We start from the raw sequence: 19,915 nt of genomic DNA, 5'->3' as shown, positions 1-19,915 counted from the left end.
AACTGTCTCACACACACAAAAAAAATCTGATATTCAGGGGAAAACTTAAATGAGTTGACACAGTATGAAATAAACAGATCCAAGTTAAAAAATACATATACAATGACCATAACAAATGCAAAAGTACAATAGCAATAATGTAAAATATAGTAGCATCAAGTTTCATGCTAGATAATTATAATATTCAAACTTGGACCTGGAGGAAAGTTGATTAAAATGTAACTTCACTGAAGATATGGGAGTACTATGAGTATAGAGTATTGCATGTTCCTTCAGACCACTGTTATTTTTTTTGATAAATTGCTTTTTTTCTCTTTCTTTTAAAAATCATTGATTAAAAGAATAGCTTGTTAGAGAGAGCAAAGGAAAGAAACATAGAAATAGTGGGAGATGCACACATTATAAAAAAATACATTCATGAAAAAGATATTTTAAAATGACTAACAGAATAGGTACTAATGAAATGAGAGCCTCTTAGGTCATTGTATTGACTAAATTACTAAAAGTTTTAGAAGAATATTTCACAGAAAAGGGGGAAGGGAATCTTTGAAAAGATTCTCCACTGGGAGTGTGTAATATATAAGCAAAGCTTGTATCTTTTAAAAGGGGACAACTAAGTTAAATACCTTATATAATAATCATTACAAAACACAATATATTTAGTTTGGTTGTTTTGAATGAATAAAAATAATTTCTAAAGCAAATTAAAACTGGCAAAAAAAGTCTATTTTTTTTTTAATTTTGAGAATTTTACAAACATCTTTGAAACACCTTATGGCGTCAAAGACAAAAAAAAAAAAAAAAAAAAAAAAAACTAGCTTGGCTATCACTATACTTGTATCCATGGTAATGGAACTGAAGCTACTCTGGCAATTAGCAATTACCAAATAAGGGAATTTTTTTTCTGAAAGCAAACATTTTCTGTGGGTTTGTCCAAATTGTACAAACTACTCTCCCATTCTCCTCCCCACCTCCTGCCATATGAAAACATTTAGACTGTGTAGATTTCTAGGAGTAGAAAGGACTTCAAAGTGTTATCTAGTCAGTCCCTCTGCTTTTGACCAGGTCTACATTTAATGAAATCCAGGCACATAAGAATTCTTACTAGCCTTAACATTTGCCAAAGAAGGACCCACACTCTCCTTTAGCACCCTCCTTTAACATTTTACAACCATTATTATCAAAAAGATACTTTTTTTCTGCTTGTGTTCCAAAAATCTGCAGTGATAAACTTAAATACTCTTTAGGCTTCAACTGGCTCTATCTACATAGGCAAAGCTAGGCAGGTGGTAAAAGAGACAGTTGCTTTGGCAATGAGTTTAACTATGAGCTTATTCTCAGTTTCTGCCTACTTATCTCTATGTCTAAATGGAAAAGGTTCGGAGATGGAATACTGGTGAACTTGAAACTCAAGTTTTTGGCTAGTTATTGGAGAAATCGGCATTATAAGAAAAATGAATAAGGGAGGTCTAGGTTTCAGAGGTTAACATCAGATGGCATAGGGAATATTCATCATAAAGTCAAGTAAGATCTCTCACAAAATGGCAAAAATCCCTGAAGCAGGAAGCTTAAATTAAGGGGGGGGGGGGAAGGGAAGACAGATGTGAGCCTGAGGGGAGTAGCTATTTAGCTAGGAGTATCTCTGCTCTTTTTATTAAAAAAAAAAAAAAAAAAAAAAGCTCATGCCAAAAACTAATGTCCTAATGGTATAGGAGTTATTTTTTTCTGTCATGATCTGTAGTTAGATTTTAGTAAAAATAGATTTAGAAGTAGATGGTATTTTAGAGGTCATTCTCAATTTTAGAGAAGAAAAGAATCCCAGAGAGGATAAGTGGCCTTTATAAAAGTGTACAGCCAGAGAACTAGGGAACAGAGGGAACTGGCACAGGCTTCCAATATATGTGTCAGGCTCTGGCCATCTTAATAGAAAGAAAACTACTATCCAGCTAAGGCAGATTCTGCTCCCCATTCCCTTCTGCCTCCCATAAAAAATCACTTGGGGTAATGACTGAGGCTGCTGAAAGTGAATTTCACTGGAAAAGTGAAAAAATGGGAGGAGAGTGATTCAATTTTTAACTGCAGAGATCAAGGGATGTACCATGAAAGGGAAAATGTTAGGAAGTCAAAGATGGGGAAATATAAAGGAAGAAAGACTAAAATTTCCAATGCTCTCAGGAGGAAAAAAAAATTGGTTAGAAATCTGGAACACAAGCAAAGGAACAAAGAGGAAAGATATGAATAATAGAAGATAAGACAGATTCCTGGGCATCTAAATTAGTTCTAACATTTCTGAATAAAAATTGCAAGAAAGATGAAAATTAATTGAGACATGATGAGGCAGAAGATTGTACCAATTTCTAGGAGAACACGAATCCATGGTACAGTGTTTCCTAATAGTTCAAGAGAAAAATAAGAATCAGCAAATTAGAATTTATGGCTTGATGCAACAAAAATAATTACCAGAACAGATAACCTTGAATTCATGTGGCAAGCTCACCAAAGAAATGAGAGAGTGATTGGGCTTGAAACTGAGTAATAAGGGATCCAGATACACAGAAGTAAATAGAAGACACACACACACACACACACACACACACACACACAATATTAAAGGAAAACAAGATTGCTATATGAGCAAAATATATTTCTCTAGAAGATATGATGCAGAGACAAATTAAGAACTATGGGTCTCCCAAAATAACATAATGAGGCACACAAAAATCATGAAGACTATAATGTGAAGAATACCACACTTGCACACACACATACACACAAACTATACAGAACTTCTGAATATAGGAAACAAAATGCTGGTTCCACGAACCAACTATAAAACCTTGTGCTACAATTTCAAGAAAAATAGTTACTAAATTTAAGAATTTTCAATGATAAACAAAAATTTCTCACAGTGACCATGAGATAGATCTTAGAATTCAAAGGAAAGGAAATTCAACTAACATAAGACTATTCTGCACATAAAAGAAACCAAAAGAACAAATGAAATAATGTATTCCAAAGAGCAGAAGTGCTCAAGATGCAAACTAAGTTCACATACTATGAAAATTTGAATTTAATCACCAATGAAAAAAACAGGCATTTTAAAGAGAAGCATTTGAGGCATTCTTACCAAAAAATAGACTTGAACAGATTTTTTTGCTTTGCAAAGCATTTAGATAACAGAAACACACAAAAAGGCAAATAAATAAAACAGCAACGAGAACCACAATAAATTACTCTAACAAAGAGTAAGATTTTAAACTTGGTTAAAAACAATAGCATCAGCAAAATATCATTGATGAGTTTCTTTAAAAAGTACACAAGAAAATAAAAGAGAATGAGAATTTAAATAGAAGTTATAGAGAAAGAATAAACCTGTAAAAACATGGAATAAATCTAATAACATTTAGCCTACAAATGAATGAACATTTTGTTTTGTTTCACAAGGGAACTAAAATGCAGAATGGGTAGGAACATTTGAGAGGGAAGGGAATACAGAATATACAGAGGAATGTGTGATGCATTCTAATCTAATCAGTGATAAATAATGAAAGGTAAACTAACTCTTGTAGTATCTCAGAAGTTCCCACAGGATGAGTTGATAAAAACCAAAAACGAAAACAAAACAAAAAACTATTGAAAGTAGGAAATAAATACTAATTTAGTAGTAGAAAGGTATCCCATTGAAGTACATTGCCTTAAAAAGTTTCTATAATTGTCATGTCCAGAGTAAATTTAATAAAGGTAGGTCAAGGTACAGACTCCAAACAAGATTAGTTTATTAACAATAAGTGGGTCAGAATGGCCACCTCAGTAGAACTAGTAACCTCACGAGGAGGAGAGAATCCTTTTATTAACTTCAACAAAAGAGTGTTGATAAAACTAATCATGTTCCTTTCTAACAATTAAGGAATGTTAATTGTTTTTTGGGACCCATATGCATCTTATAATCTTTGCTAGGGGATTAAAACTACAAGACTTGCTATATAAGATAAAACAGAGAGAGAAAGAGAGAGAGAGAGAGAAAGAGAGAGAGAGAGAGAGCGCAACACCTCCCCTAACTGCACAAAGACAGGCAAAGGATAAAAAAAATATCCTTTGGGGGATCATACTAAGTTAACCTGTGGGGCTTAGAGATAGCAAACAGATGTCTAAGGAGTATCCCAAGAGCTACCTTTTCTTAAAAACCTAACTCAGAATTAGAACTTAAATTCTTGAGCTCAACTCAGGGATAAAGAAAAGTAGCATTAGGCCGATGTGGACTTAATTACAAAAATCAATACAGCATAAAATCAATTACATTGTAGAATCAATACAGGAGAAATAATTGTGATACAAATTTGAGGTAATATTATAATTTTGATCTTTTTGGTCATTTCATGTCAAGTGAGGATGGGAGCATTATCCTGAAGGAGGCAGAGGATAAGAATAGATCTCAGGATTGAGAACAAAGAAGAATTTCTACCAAGGGCAATACTTCTATCTTCTCTATATTTTGCAGGAATTGATACTTCTGAGGTACAACAGAAAAAGAGAGTAGGGGATACTAACATAGAAACTGTTTGGAAGAGGAAATGCAAAATAGATGCTATAGAAACTTCAATTTTTTGAGGAATGAAAGAATCTATATCAATCCTCAAGTCCTGTCTTTTCTTTCTTTGTAAATTCTATCATATAGTCTACTGGTTAGAGTCCCTGCCTCAAGTTTCTCATCACTCCAGTTCACCTTCCACTAAGCTGTCAAAATGATCTTCCTAAAGAGCAGGTCTGACCTTGTCATATACCCCTTGTCTTGCCCTCAAACTAGCATTTGTTCTATGTGTACTATGTGCCAGACACTATGGTAAGTGTTGGGAATGTAAAGAAATACCAAAATAAATATACCAGAACTATAGCCAAATACAAGTAAAGAGTTTTAATTTAAAAATTTTAAATAAAATACTGTCAAAATACAACAATTTATCAAAGAAATCAATCATTATGACTAAGTTCGATTTCTATGGGGAAGTAACATTAGAAAACATTAGAAAAAATAAAGTCACACATCATTAAATCAATACATGCAGAAAAAGTTTGGACAAAATGCAATATTCATTTGTATTTAAAAAATGACAAACAAACCACAAATACCCTATATAATATAACATAATATAAATATAATATAAAATATAAAAAGGCTTTAAAAATGTCATTAAAAGTATTATCTAAAGCCAAGAGCAAATATAATATGTACTGGGGATGCTCTAGAAACTTTCCAGTATATCCAGGAATAAAACAAGGAGGCCTAATTTCCCCACTATTATATGATAGCATTTTACCAATACTACCAATAACAGTAAGACAAAATAAAGAAATTAAAGGTATAAAGATGGGCAAAAAGAGATAAAACTATCCCTATTTACTAATGACTTTGAAGCTTAGAAAATTCTAAAGAATCAAAAGACACTAAATGAAGCAATAGTTTCAACAAAATTGTAGACTATAGAACAAACACACACAAAAAATTGTGTTTTATATTAAAATAATCAAATCCATAAAATAACAATAAAAATGGAAATTCAATTCAAAGCAACTACCAAATGCTTAAAATAATTGGGGATCAATTTACCAAATCACCCAAAATACTTAAATATATAATTATAATTATAAAGTACTCATGACGGGGCATGCTCATGTAATAAAAATGATACTACTAAAATTAATTTGCATTAAGTCAAGCTATCAAGTTTTCAGAACTTGATGAAACAACAGAATTCATTTGGGGAAATAAAACATCTAGAATGACAAGCAAAATAATAAAACAAAAAAGTGGGGATGAAAGGGAAATAGTACTTCTAGACTCAAACCGTGGTATAAAGCAGCATTCACTAAAACTGCTTGGCATTGGTTTACAAATGAAGAAGTAGATCAGTAAACTAGATAAAGCAGAACTAGAAACTGTGGAACTCAATAGCCCAATGCTGATTAAACCAGAAAATATTTATTACTTATAAAAAGAAATCCCTATTTGATTATTTTTATCCCACTAGAAAAGTTAGAAAGCAATCTATCAGAAATTATAACTTTCTAAATCTTAGTCCAGATTTTACACAATAAATTTAAAATGGCTGGATGACCTACATTACTTTCAGAGTTATGGTTAGGAGATTTATTTGTAGCCAAACATGGAAAAGAGATAGTTGTAAAGATAAAATAGATAATTCTGATCATATAAAAATGAAAAGCTTCTGCACAAATAAAATGAATGCATCTAGGATAAGAAGAGTAGAATGGGAAAAGAATCTTTTTATCAAATTTCTCAGATAAGAGCTTGGCATCCAATGTATGTAGACAACCATCATATAAATCAGACCAAAAGACATTGCCAAATAGATAACTAATCAGTGGATATGTACAAATAATTCTCAAAAAAACTTATAAACTATTAACTAATATATGAAAGAATGCTGCAATCTATTCACATATGAAAGAATGTTGCAAATCACTAACAATAAGAAAAAATGCACATGAAATCAGTTCTAACATTTCATCTTATACCCAAAAAAATGGCAAATACAATAAAAGAAAAAGTCAATGTAAAAGAGGTTGTTAAAAAAGAAACAAAGAAAAAAGGACACATGCATTCTTCTTGGTGAAGCTATCAATCAGTATAACTATTTTGCAAACTAATTTGTAATTATGCATATAAGGTAATTAAAATGCCCAGACTTTTGACCTGGAGATTCCATTGTTAGAATGATACCTCAACAAGATAATTGATCAGAAAAAAGTTCCTATGTTTGCCAAAATATTTATGGCAGTACTTTTCATGGGAGCAAAGAATTACAAAATATATGTTCCTGAAGTGGGGAATGCATAGACAAATTGTAATACAATGAATGTAACAAAGAATAACTTGACTATAAGTAATAAGGAATTTGATAAATATAAAGATTCACACAATCTGAAACAATGAAGCAAAAATTTAAAAAAATACCCAATGACTACAAAAATATAAATGGAAAGAACCACCAAATATCAAAAGTGAATGTTACAAAATTATAAAGAATAAGCTTGGTTCTCAGAAACAGAAATGAGAAAATGATTCCACCTCATTCCTTTGCAAAGGTGGAAGATCCATGGATGTGGCATATTTTGTACAATGTCAGAATTTTCTTATTAATGTGTTTTACTGATTTTTTTTCTTTTTATTCGTTTTCTCTTTTAAAAATCTTATTTGTCATAATGGAGAGACCTGGAAATGGGAGAAAGAGGAATACTAGAAAATTCCAATAATATGAAAAAAGATACATTAATAAAAACTGAGGGAAAGAACATAAGCAACAGTGAAAATTAAAGACTTCAATTGAAGTAAGAAACTAGAAGACTCGTGTGTAGTGGAATGGTGTCCAATCCAACAAAGCAAATAAATGAATATACACCTAAAAGAATAGTGTCCAGTGTCCAGCAGAGTAGTATGTGGCAAATGTGTAAAAGACAAGCTGGGCAATGTTTAGTATTATATCATCTGGCTGAGACTACATATCAAGTAGAGACCAGCAGAAGCAGCAAGATATCATCAGAAGATATAATTGGCCATGCAACATCAGAAGCATGAATTGATTATCCAGTTTGACTACATAGTCTCTACAGTTATGTTCTTTGAGGAAACAAGTATGGAACCTAGCAAAATGAACACTCTTGGCCTGATGATGCTGACTTGTCCTCAACTAAAATTGTTTTTGCCCTTTCTACTTGAATTCACATAACTTGGGCAAAAATCACCATGAAGATAAAAAGTGCAGTGACCTCCTACATTGAATAGTCAATTTCCAAGTAATTATTATGTTCAGCTCATTGTGTGCTGAATGACAAGGATTTCACACACTAGGGCTGCATCAGAGTGAGCCTGAAGTTCACTAGGAAAGCAGTTGGTATTAAGAAGGCAGACACAGTCATTCTATAGCATAGACCTGGAGTTTCCATGTGAACTGAGATGAACCCCGGCTTTATCAAAGCACTAGCAACTTAATGCAAGTCACAAGCTGTGGTTTAGTATTAGAACACCTTTGTCACTCATACAGCCTGTGAAGAACTTCCAGGAAAAGAGAAACCAGTGGCAGCGTACAACATCCCAAGAGCATTGATTCCTCCAATTCAGATATAAAGTCAAAGAGCCTGACTTTGGCGTCTGTCTCTTCATGGCCTGGAGAGTGGAAGGACCAAGGTTTTCAGTCATTCCCAATCCCTCTTAATTCTAGGGTACATACTTGTTTATTACCTTTAATTTATCCAGTATGTTTATTTGTCCTGGCTCTTTGCATGTTGTTTCTCCAATATATTATGAGGTCCTTGAGAATAAGGACTACCTTTTGCCTTTCTCTTTATCCCTGGTGCTTAGCACTGTGCCTATCACATAATAATGAATTAATAAGTGTTAGTTGACTGATTGATCAATCTCATCTGATTCCTACAATTCCAAAAAATAGAGAATATTAGTATTCCCAGTTTACAGATGAAGAAACTAGCACATCAAATGTATTGACTGACAAGATTCTATAGATTTTTGGGACTGGGATTACACAATTAGATTCCTTTGTCAGGGGAGGACTAGGAAAAGATAGTTTTCAAGGGCTGTGCTAAAATTTCAGCTGTTCTTCTAGTGTCTGACCTGTGGTCCTGAACAAGACAATTTCTGAACTTCAGGCATTTTCACTGACTTTCCCTCATTCCTGAAATCCTTTCCCTCTTCATCTCTGCCTTCTGGCTTCTCTGGCTTCCCTCAAGCCCCTCAAGTTCCTGCTAAATTCTCTCTTTCTATGGGAGGCTTTTGCTTTTCTCCCACCCCCTTGCTGTTAGTGCTACCTCTCTATTGATTATTTTCCATTTACCTTGCCTATAGCATGTTTCTATATAGATTAGTTTGTGAGCTACTTAGAACAAGAATTTTTTTTCCCTCTTATCCTCAGTATTTAGTACAGTGCCAGATATATAGTAGATACTTAATAAATGTTTGTTAATTAACAGACTGTCTTTCCAAAGATGATGAGGCCATTCAAATGCATAACCACTTCTGTGTCTTCATATTCCATGAATGTCTCCACTTGTGTCTACAACTAACTTCTAAATAAGCTATTGAAAAGCAGCAGATGTCTTTAAGGGCCTTGGATAAAAGAAGCAAGTATTTAAAAGTTAATTGGAGAGAAAATTTTATAGAAGGTGTCTTGTATCTGGATGGCTTTAGCAACTTTGTAAAGACATTGGAAGAACATAAGGAAACACTGAAGAAAGTTCTCGATTGGCTATAAGGAACTGTCACACGACAAGGGCTATTTTGTAGAATCTTTGCCAAACTGTCTGTCACATAGCATCTGAGCGAGGAGGGAGCACAGACTCAAAAGAGAAAGATGCTTTCCCCAAATGGATCCATCCAGAGGACTTTAGCACGTCTTGAGTACATTGTAGTGTCTTTCCAAAGTTATTTTTTGAAAGAAAGATCTATGTAATTTCTTAAATTCCACAATGAATGATTATTCATTTGTAGCCTCATTTTTATATCATCCAACCAAAGAAAACACCTTCTAGGAAGATTATCTGCATAGAGATGGATGAGAAATTTCCTCCCTTCAAAATGTTGTACCCTTCTCTACAATACCCTTAAGCTGCGTGACTTCAGGCTTTTTATCCCAATTCTACCAAAGCCATTCACATGCTATCCGGGCTCACATAATTAAATTTGGGGTGAATGTTGTTAGGAAGACCTGACAGGCACATTTGTGTGCTGCTGAATAATTGAGTTGTGAGGTTTCTCCCAGCCCCTGTCTTCTGGGTGGTAGAATTTTTTTTTTTTGCAGAGGTTTAATTTTGTTTTCTAAAGATGACCCTGACACCATTCATAAAGCTATTTTCCAGTAGGAACACCTTCCATCAAAGGGATGTAGTTTGGTTGCTAGGCTACCCTGAGAAAAGAGAACTCTCTACTAACAATGCAGACTTCTTTTTTTCCCTTCAGTATCCAGGGTCTCTGCTTTTCTAGTAAAAAAAAATTCCCCTCTTATAGACCTCACAGCTAGAGCACCTCAAAGCTATACCTGATAAACCAGACAGGATCAGTCAGGCCCCCTCCTAGAAAGAACATATTATTAATATGACATCCAGTTAGAAACTGAGATAGAGCCAAATAATATTTTTAAATAGAAATTTTATTTATTTCCTTAAAATAACTATTCACACTAAAATAACTGTCCATTATCCATACAGATGAAACCAGTTAAACTGAGCTGATGTTTTGTTTTGTTTGTTTTTGCTTGATCTTTGCTGCAGTCCTCAAAATGATACTTTCTTAATAAAAACCCCTGTATGCTATGGCTTGATTCTCCAAGTGTCTGAACTCGAATTTTGTGTGGGCAAAACTTGTTCAGAACTCTTCTTTTTGGTTATATATACAGTCACAAGACTCACAGGACAAAGGAGATAACATTGGGCACCTTCAGGTTTATTCTTTCTTTTTTCTTATGATCAATATTCTTAATAAATGGCTTGATCAGGATTTCCAATTTTCTTACTATTTCCAGTGAAATATGAAAGAGATAGAGGGTGATAAAGATTTGCTTGTTTTTTAAATAGTGTTTATTTCTGAGTGCCCCAGCTTCCATAGCTTGCTTCAATAAGATATACTTGGTCCTCTCTGTTTGGACCTGTTGCCTAGTACTTCACACTTATGGGTGTCTCTTTGTGTAGACTTAAACTGGCAAAATGTACTTGCCCCAGTTTCTCCTTTGATTTATGGATCATTTTTTCTTCAGCATTTAAAAAAAATATTTTTTGGAGCAGTAGTGAAAAGCAAGGAAGAGGGTTTGCTCTGCCATTTTCTTTTCTCTCTAGTTATTTCCTCAGTCTCTTCAACAACTACTTTACTGCCTTCCCCAGAGACAATAACTTAAAAAAATTTTTTTTTTTAATTTGGAGATTTATTCTCCTAATTAGTAACTTCCTTTCCTGGCATACTAATTAAGTTCCATTATTCATCTCCCTCTTCTTTAGACATCTCTAAATCCTTTCTAATATATACACAGTATGCCAAAACTCTTCTTCTCAGTCTTCAGCTCCAACATTGTTCTTGGGAAGAATATGGCATTCTAATAATCCTTTATTGTCCCATTCATCATCCCTTAACTGTCCTTACCCCCACCAACACTACTCTCCCCAGGATATTGTTCTCTATTTTAGAATGTAAGTTCCTTGAGAGAAAGAATTTTCTTTGTTTTTGAATTCTATATTCTCATTTTTAACACAGTACTTAGTATATGGTAAATTTTAAAATATTTTTTCATTCATTTATTCCTTGCCTCATGGAGAGTTCCCTAAATGTCCTCCTCCCCACTGCCATAGGTTTATACCTCAGTAGGTTGTTATCTTGCCTTCATATTTTGCCTTTTGAAATATCATATTCCAAAATTTTCTCCCTTTGAGAAACAGAGTAGCATTGTTTGGTATGGTCATGACTGTGGCTTCTTGTTCCTTAAACTCTTTTCTTCTGGCTACTTGCAGTATTTTTTTCTTTTTCTTAGAAACTTTGAATTTTGGCTTTGACTTTCCTGGATGTTTTGAATTGGAGAATTTTTTCACCAGAAAATGACCAATAGATTCTATTTTTACTTTACCCTCTATTTTTTTTTTTAGATTTGGTTGTTTTCTCTTTTTTCCCCAGGCATAATTAGTAATAGTGAAAGATTTATAAGCATGTATTACACACACACACACACACACATCATGTTTCAATAACTTTAGTTATAACAACTGTTACCATTTTCTTGGAGACTAATACTTAAATCTCATCAAAACATAAACCAATATTCAGGACTACTGATTGGGCATTTTGTATTTCATCTAGGCTCTGCCCAGTTCAAACAAATCCCAGAACATCTTTTGGTAAAATGTCTAGTCTGGATCCTCTCATTTTGTCAGTGGTCACCCTTTCTCCAAGAGCACTAGAGTAGATGCAGGAAATCTATGCCATTTACCTCAAATTGTTGGGACTTTCAAACCTCGCATACGCACAAAATCTTGTTCTCCAAGTCTAGATGTTTTCATCTCCAGTGACTCATTCTCTTAAGATCATGAAAAAGCACATATGTTTTTTTTAAACATCCTGAGGCACAAATGTTGGCCTAATTTATTCCCTCTGTCTCAATTTGGGAACAGTGGGGAAACTGAGACAGCAAAATTTAGATGCTTGCTCAGAGAAAGACAACCTCTTCCTTCACTGAAAGTTTTTGGGTTCAAACATGGTCTTTTAAAGAAATATTTCTTGAAATATATTGCCCAGATTTTTATTTGGTCATGGTATTCAGGGAGTTCAGTGATTCTTGAATTCTCTCTTCTCTACTTGTTTTGAAAGTCAGTTGCTTTTTCATAGTGGATACTTTATATAGTCTTCCAATTTTTTAGTCTTTTGACTTCGTCCTAATATTTATGGTTGTGTTGTATCTTTTAAGTTCTATCTAATTTTGTAAGAGATCTATTACTTGGGCAATATTCTCTATCTTCTATTCTAAGCTATTTATTCTTCTAATTTTTTTATCCATAGTTCTAGTAGCATTTGTAAAAAATCTCATTTCATTTCTAGTTATTATCAATCTATTTATGCTTACACCATTATTTCTCCAAGGCTCATTTTTACTTGTAGAGTTCCCTCTTTGGGGGATATCTCTCGGGCTTTTCTTATTCTATGGATAATTTTTCATGTGTGAGTTATTTTCTTTTGTTTGCTCACATCTCCAACCTCAGTTTTTGGTTTTAGACTTTTTACTAGGGCCGGGATCTGTTCTTCTCTCCAACTCCTAGATGGGATGAGCAGGCCCTGTTGAGTTCTGTTTCCATACTGCTGCTGGTATCATTTTGGATGAGGTAACTGAAAATATAATGAGAATACATTTCCTGCCTTGATATAACTGATTTTGTTTTCTACTAGGTCATCATCTTGTAATAAAATGTTCTGATGTTTATTTTTTATAATTTTTTTCAATATTAAGATAAGTATATATTATGATATAGGTTGGTAGGGATTTTTTCTAAGTATATACTCCTAAACCACTATGGAACCCCCTCATAGGCCAGACCATCAATGGGAAAATTTGGTAAGTAGATCTGTCACTAGCTTATGTCAATCAAATTAACTTTCAAACAATTCAAGTCACTAGCCATGAATCAGAACTTGAGTGAAAAGAGTCAATATTTGTGGCTAGAGCTATAAAATATTTATAGAAATTCCTCAGCCTTTAAGCTTCTCCTATATAGTAGCTCCTGTATTCTCTGAATTTGTGGCTTAAGCCATGCTACATTTACTTGAAGGCAATTCTAATTAGCTGACAGAAACCTGATATGTCAAACAGTCATGCTAGAGGAAAAAAAGGGAGAAGCTCAGAGAAAGATACGCAGTCTCTAGCTAGAAACAGAAAACATTTGATTACTGGGTACTATTATGAGACATTCTTACTGGAAAGCCTTAGGAAATCAGATTGATGGTTTTTTCTCTATGTGGTAATTATTTCTATTGTCTAATAAACAATATAACAGGAATGTGTCCTTCCCTCTGCTTCATTTCCTGGCTTAAGGATTCTTTTATGGTGGTGCAACACCAATTTTGACTTTGCTTCTTCTGTCTTCTCCATTTCCCCAACTGTAATTGGTTCCACCCTTTCCTGTATCCCTTAATATCTCATAGATATCTTAAACTTAACATATACAAAACTAAACTCATCATCTTTCCCCCAAAACTTTCATCTCTTTCTAACTTCCCATTATGGTATTACTATCCTCACAGTCACCCAGGCTCATACCTACATTACATGTCATTTGAAGATGACATTTCTCATTCCCTCTTACCATCACCTCCATATCCAAACAGTTGCCAAGTCCCATTGTTTCTATTTTGGTATTACTATGAAATAGAGTGCCTATTGGTCTCCATTCCTCAAGTTTTTCCTGACTCCAGTCCATCCTGTCCTCTCTGCTGTTAATCTTCCTAAAAGGAAATAGTAAAGGTACAATTGAGAGTGATTGATTTCTCATCTAGTAAAGCACCAAGGTCTTTTCTTACTTTCAAGTAAAGTGAAATGAATTGATTGAGTAAATCAGTCTACCCAACCTTTATATTTTCTTCTTAGTCTTAATATTTATTGCTCCAAGAAATATATTGGAAGATGTTTGATAAAGTTCCAAATCCTAGATATCATTTTAGCGACTTGAAGAGGTTCTATATCACCTTTTAAAAAATATTTTCTTCACTGCCTTGTGCAAAAGAAAAAAAAGTCTGTGTGGCATAATACATAATCAGATATAGTCATTCACATTCTTCTGCAATCCTAAATATATGGTGATATGGTTTTACAAAATAATATGTTTTTACAAAGTACAATCTAAAAATAATCCACCTGTCTTGTTGTCTACTAAAAAAAAAAAAAAAAACCTTCACTAATCTAAAGATAATAAGAAAAGAAAAAGAAAAAAGAAATTCAAGCTCTTATATTGGGTTAAAAAAAAAAAAGCCTGTTTCCTTAGAGTATTCCTTGAATATTTGAACTCCTCTTAAAGATTAAAGATCTTGGGTTGGTTCAGGTTAGAAACTAAACCTCTTATGTAGTAACAATAGAACACTGGCTTTAGGGAATTGAGGTCCTTGCTCTCCCCCTTACTCACAGAGGAGACTTCTCTCCACGGCTCTCAAGTGGGTACCAAATGCTGCAAGAAAACTAGCACTGGCTATAAGGAAACCTGAGTTGAATTGTCCTCTGTATTTCCCACTAAAGAGCCCCCTCTCCTTTGGACTCTCATACACAGTTTCAAAGAGCAATATCCTAACCCCTTTCCCTAAACAAGGTAGATGAGAAAACTTCCCAGGATTTGAATAGTTCATAGAATTAAGATTCAAACTGAGTCTTCTTTAATGTAGTTTCCTGGTAGCCTCTAGCCTATTGCTGAGGTTTCCTGACACCCGCAGACATAAAATGACCCAATCATATTGAGTTAGGACCCTTTAGAGTTGGCAGATATCCCAAGATTGCACTAGTCACCACAGCTTTACCTGTTAGCAAGATGCATTTCCATATGGACACAAAGTGAACCTTATCTATTCAAACTAAATGTTGTAATATCCTTGTTGGATGTCCTTTCTATGATAAAGATTATGTAAATCTCCTTTTGTTAGCTGTCTAATAATCTACGAGCACCTCCAAACCTGAACCACAGGGTATCAGGCCACATCAGGCCCACCCATCACACCAGATTTAATTACTAACTAACCTTAAGACAAAAAGAAAACCAAGTTTTCCATCTGAGAATTAAGATATAATCACTACAAGCAGGGATCTGCCAGATAATGGGCACATGAATTTGCCTTGAAGCCATCCCTCTACTTTGTGGTGAGAAACTAAAATATCCTGGGTGAAATTCACGAATTTCTATGAATTTTTCAGAATATAAAGTTCAGAAGCAGCCAGGTGATGCAGTGAATAGAGAATCAGTCCTGAAATCAGGAAGACTTGAATTCAAATTTGACCTCAGACACTTAACTTCCTAGCTGTGTGACCCTGGGCAAGCTACTTAACCCCAATTGACTCAGCAAAAAAGCAAAAAACAAACAAAAAAACAAAAAAACAGACTATAAAGTCCACCTAACTAAAGTCTGGATGACATTTTCAATGTGTCTCCTTCCATACAGCTCATATCAAGCTTTCTTTGGGGGTCCCTTACCATTAGCAATCCCCTTTAAAGTCAACAAATTTCCTCCAGTTGCTTATTACAAAAGGCAGCCAAAATTTTCACAATGGATCCTAGTCAAAAGCAAAGGTTCTCTTGACCAGAAATTGAAACTTGCTCAACAACAGGACAAGTTAACTCAATTAGAGACTGAATGAAACAAGATCAAATAGGCTCCAGATAAGAATGAGGCTTCCAGGAAAAGGGATTAAATATTTGGGCTGGATTATTCAGGGTTTCTAGACTTGCAGGAAAAAACAAACAAACAAAAAAAAAAACTATCCAATGGACTTAAGGTCCAAAGGGATCTAGACTTGTGTCATAAGTAAACTGAGCTTTCTAGATATTCTTTAAAAAGAAAAAGTATTTGAACAATAACCAGCCATTAGTATATGTTCTAAGGAAATTTGTTAGGCACTTGCATCTAGGGATGCAAATAATCCATTCTTTTTATATTAGCTATAATAGTCAAAATGAGTTTCATGAATTCCATATTTATCAGTACATAAGCATTTAAACAAACAAAGGTTGTCCAAAAGAATTGAAGTGATTTTTAAGGAAACACATCCAAAAACAAAAGCAAAAAACTACTGATACAATTGTAGTGAGAGACAGAGACAAAGAAAAGCAGAAACAAGAGATGAGAGGAAAGACAGAGGGAGAAAGAGATAGAGAGAGATAAATGTTTATGCATACTATGGTCTCTGCTGCTGCTTCTGAGGAAAAGGCTGAATCATTTAAGCTCACGAGTGTGGAGCTGCAACAGAAATAAATAATAAGTCTTTGAAACCAGAGGACTACCAGACTGTCAAAGGAGACATCAACCAATCCAGATCAGAAAAACAGAATGGGAATAAAGGCTCCCATGTGCTCACCAAATTTCCAGACTAGGCAAGATAGAGAGACCTAGTGTGAGAAAGGAAGATAGACAGAAAGATTACTTATTTCCCTGCTTAAAAATCTAGGATACTTGATAATGAAGTCCTAGATTACCAGGATTATGTTTATTTTTTTTTTTTTTAAGGAAAAGAGAAGGAGCAGGAGTTGGAAGAGGAGAACTGAATAGACACACACACACACAATTTTGAAACTGAATCCATTATCTCTTTGTCAAGCAGTATGTAACAGGCTTGATTTTCAGTCAGCAAACATAGTCATTCTTTGATAACTTAAATCTTTCAAAACTCTTTTCATTTACAGTATTATTATTGCTATTGAATAAATTTCTCCTTGTTCCCTTCATTTGACTCTGCATTAGTTCACTCAAGACTTTCCAGGTTCCACTGAAACTATTCCTTCATTTCTCATAGAAAAATAGTACATTCAATTCTCCTGAACTTAATTTTTGAAACTTTAAGCAGTTATATGATTTTATTAGTAAGCTCATTTTCACTTTTGGGTTGGCAACACATTCACAGTTTTGTGCAGTGAAAAAAAAAGAGGCTGATGTGGACAAGTTTGTGGAGTAGCCGGTATCCTACTAAGTGCTTTACTGATCTTTTCAACCTACCATTATGAAGAGCTCTACACATATTCATTGCATATTTTCATTTGCATATTCATTGCATATTTGCCTTTAAAACTCATCTTTTGTGTTGTAATTATACTCCACAAAGCATAGTGCAAGCCTTTTTGGTTCTAAGCCCATGTACAAAATCAGTAATATGGTTTATTGAGAAAATAAAGATGTTAGATATCCAACATGCTGAAAATTCTACAGCTACAGCATTGACTTTGAGTTTAGTACTAATGAATCAAAAGAAAAAAAGAAAAGAAGAAAAACATTTCAAGCTGGTGCATCTTTCACAATATCCGACACCATCCACCAGCTGTGAAGAACAGAGTATCAGAAATAATGTCAAGAACTCACTAGTTTCAGGATCTTCCAACAGCAGTGACGGTAAGTCCTTGTAACCTCTTCCTTGGTTTTCAGAGGGTGGCCAAGATAGAGAAGTTTATACAAGTATAATATAGAGTATAATACCCTCACACTCCCATGGCACATTGGAAAGCAATGTTCAAGTTAAAAAAAGTTTTTGTTTTAAGAATTTTATTTGTTGTGCCATATTTGTGGTACCATAGAGTACAAGTATTATCAAAAGTGAATATTGTCTGAAATCAGTTTGTTTTTTTGAAATTGAGCTATTGGCACAAAAGATCACAGACTAAGGAATTGCTAACAAGATTTTATTTTATGGGTTATTTTATTGTTATGGTGTTAGGAAAAGTGCATATTATCAGAATTAATTTTTTGTTATAAAGATTTTTATATAGAAAAGTAATTTTTCAGCAATCCACAGCAAAATCTTATAGGTTTTTATGATCACAGGAATTTAAATCCTATTTCCCATAGGTTAAATATATCAATATCTAGTTTTGTTTTTTGTTTTTTTTTTGCTGAGGCAATTGGGGTTAACTGACTTGCTCAGGGTCACACAGCTAGGAAGTGTTAAGTGTCTGAGATCAAATTTGAACTCAGGTCCTCCTGGCTTCAGGGCTTGTGCTCTAGCTACTGCACTACCTAGCTGCCCCTCACATTACTTTCTTTCTTTTTTTTCTATTCTTTTTTTTTTATTATAACTTTTTATTGACAGAACATATGTCTGTGTAATTTTTTACAGCATTATCCCTTGCACTCACTTCTGTTCCAACTTTTCCCTTCCTTCCCTCCACCCCCTCCCCTTAATGATAGGCAGTCTTATACATATTAAATATGTTATAGTATATCCTAGATACAATATATGTGTGCAGAACCAAACAGTTCTCTTGTTGCACAGGGAGAATTAGGTTCAGAAGGTAAAAATAACCTGGGAAGAAAAACAAAATCACATTACTTTCTAAGAATATTTGCCCCCCCAAAAAAAAGTTACAATTTTATCTACTTTGTCAATTAACAGATACCACCTACTTTTCTTTTCTTTTTTGCTACAAAAACAAAACCAAATGCTATTTTAAATCTTTTACTACATGTAGATTCTTTTACTCCTCTTTAAAATCTTTTTAGGATATTGATCTAGTGATGAGATAGCTAGACTAAAGGATATGCATAGTTTAGTAAGCTTTGAGGGATAGTTTCTACTTGTTGTCCAGAATTACTGGACTATTTAACAGTATTATCAACAGTGCATTAATGTCCTCATTTTCCTAAAATTTCTCCAACATTTATCATTTTCCCTTTTTTGTCCTCTGTAAGTCCTATAGATGTGAAGTAGTATCTCAGAGTTACATTTGAATTCCTCTAATTATTAATGATTTGAGGGATTTTTTCCTTAGGGATAAAAATAGCTTGGATTTTTTTTTCCTTAGACAACTATAACTGGGACACCCCAAGCCACTGGGAGAAGGCTTGTCTGGGTTGTAGTGAGTTCCATGCTCAAGAAGTACTCCTTGACTGAGGATAACCAGACTTGGAAATTCTTGCAATTTTCAGCAAAATTTCTAGGGAAACTTTGCCACCCTTTCACCTTTTCTGGGACACAAGAGGAGACAAAGTGTTATAGGATGGCTTTTGGCAAATGATTTTTATGGCTTTTGGAAAAGATGGGATGGTCTTCTTTCATATAATTTTTGTCTGTGTCTGTGTCTCTGTGCAGAATGTCTGTGTTATGTTTGTTCTATGAGCTAGAGTTTGTTACCTGAAAAGATTTAAAACACAACCAGTAAGGGAAAAAAAAATACTTCTATGCTGTAGTTAGAAGATTTCTTAACATCCTTGACTCCTCACCTTAAAAAGGAAAAAAAAAATCCTAACTTTTTCCTGTGGAACTCAGCTCTGGCCAAGCTGGGGACTACAGAAGTAAAGTTAGCTAATTAAAATTAAAATAACATCTTTACAGATTCTCAATGATTAATAAGCTTGGCAATTAGTTATTTTAAGATAACAAGAAAAATTCCAGAAACATTGGAGATAATTCCAGTACTTATCCCATTCTGAAAGAAAAGAAAAAGAAAAAAAAAAAACAAATCAGATAAATAGCAACTTTTTGCTAACCCTTCCTTGAGGGTCTTGTCCAGAGTTCCCCCTTCTGCTCCTTTGTGAAAGCATCCCAGAGGATATTAAGGGACCTTCTCCACTCCACTTCCCGGAGTGGTCCTGAGTGTATCTCAGTTGTGGGGATTGCTAACAAGATCAATATAGTCTAAATCCCTCTGTTTGCTAACCCTTCTCATTGCAGATCAA

The sequence above is a fragment of the Antechinus flavipes genome, chromosome 6, assembly GCF_016432865.1.
Source record: "Antechinus flavipes isolate AdamAnt ecotype Samford, QLD, Australia chromosome 6, AdamAnt_v2, whole genome shotgun sequence".
Taxonomy (NCBI): Eukaryota; Metazoa; Chordata; class Mammalia; order Dasyuromorphia; family Dasyuridae; genus Antechinus; species Antechinus flavipes.
This window is presented reverse-complemented; position numbering follows the sequence as displayed.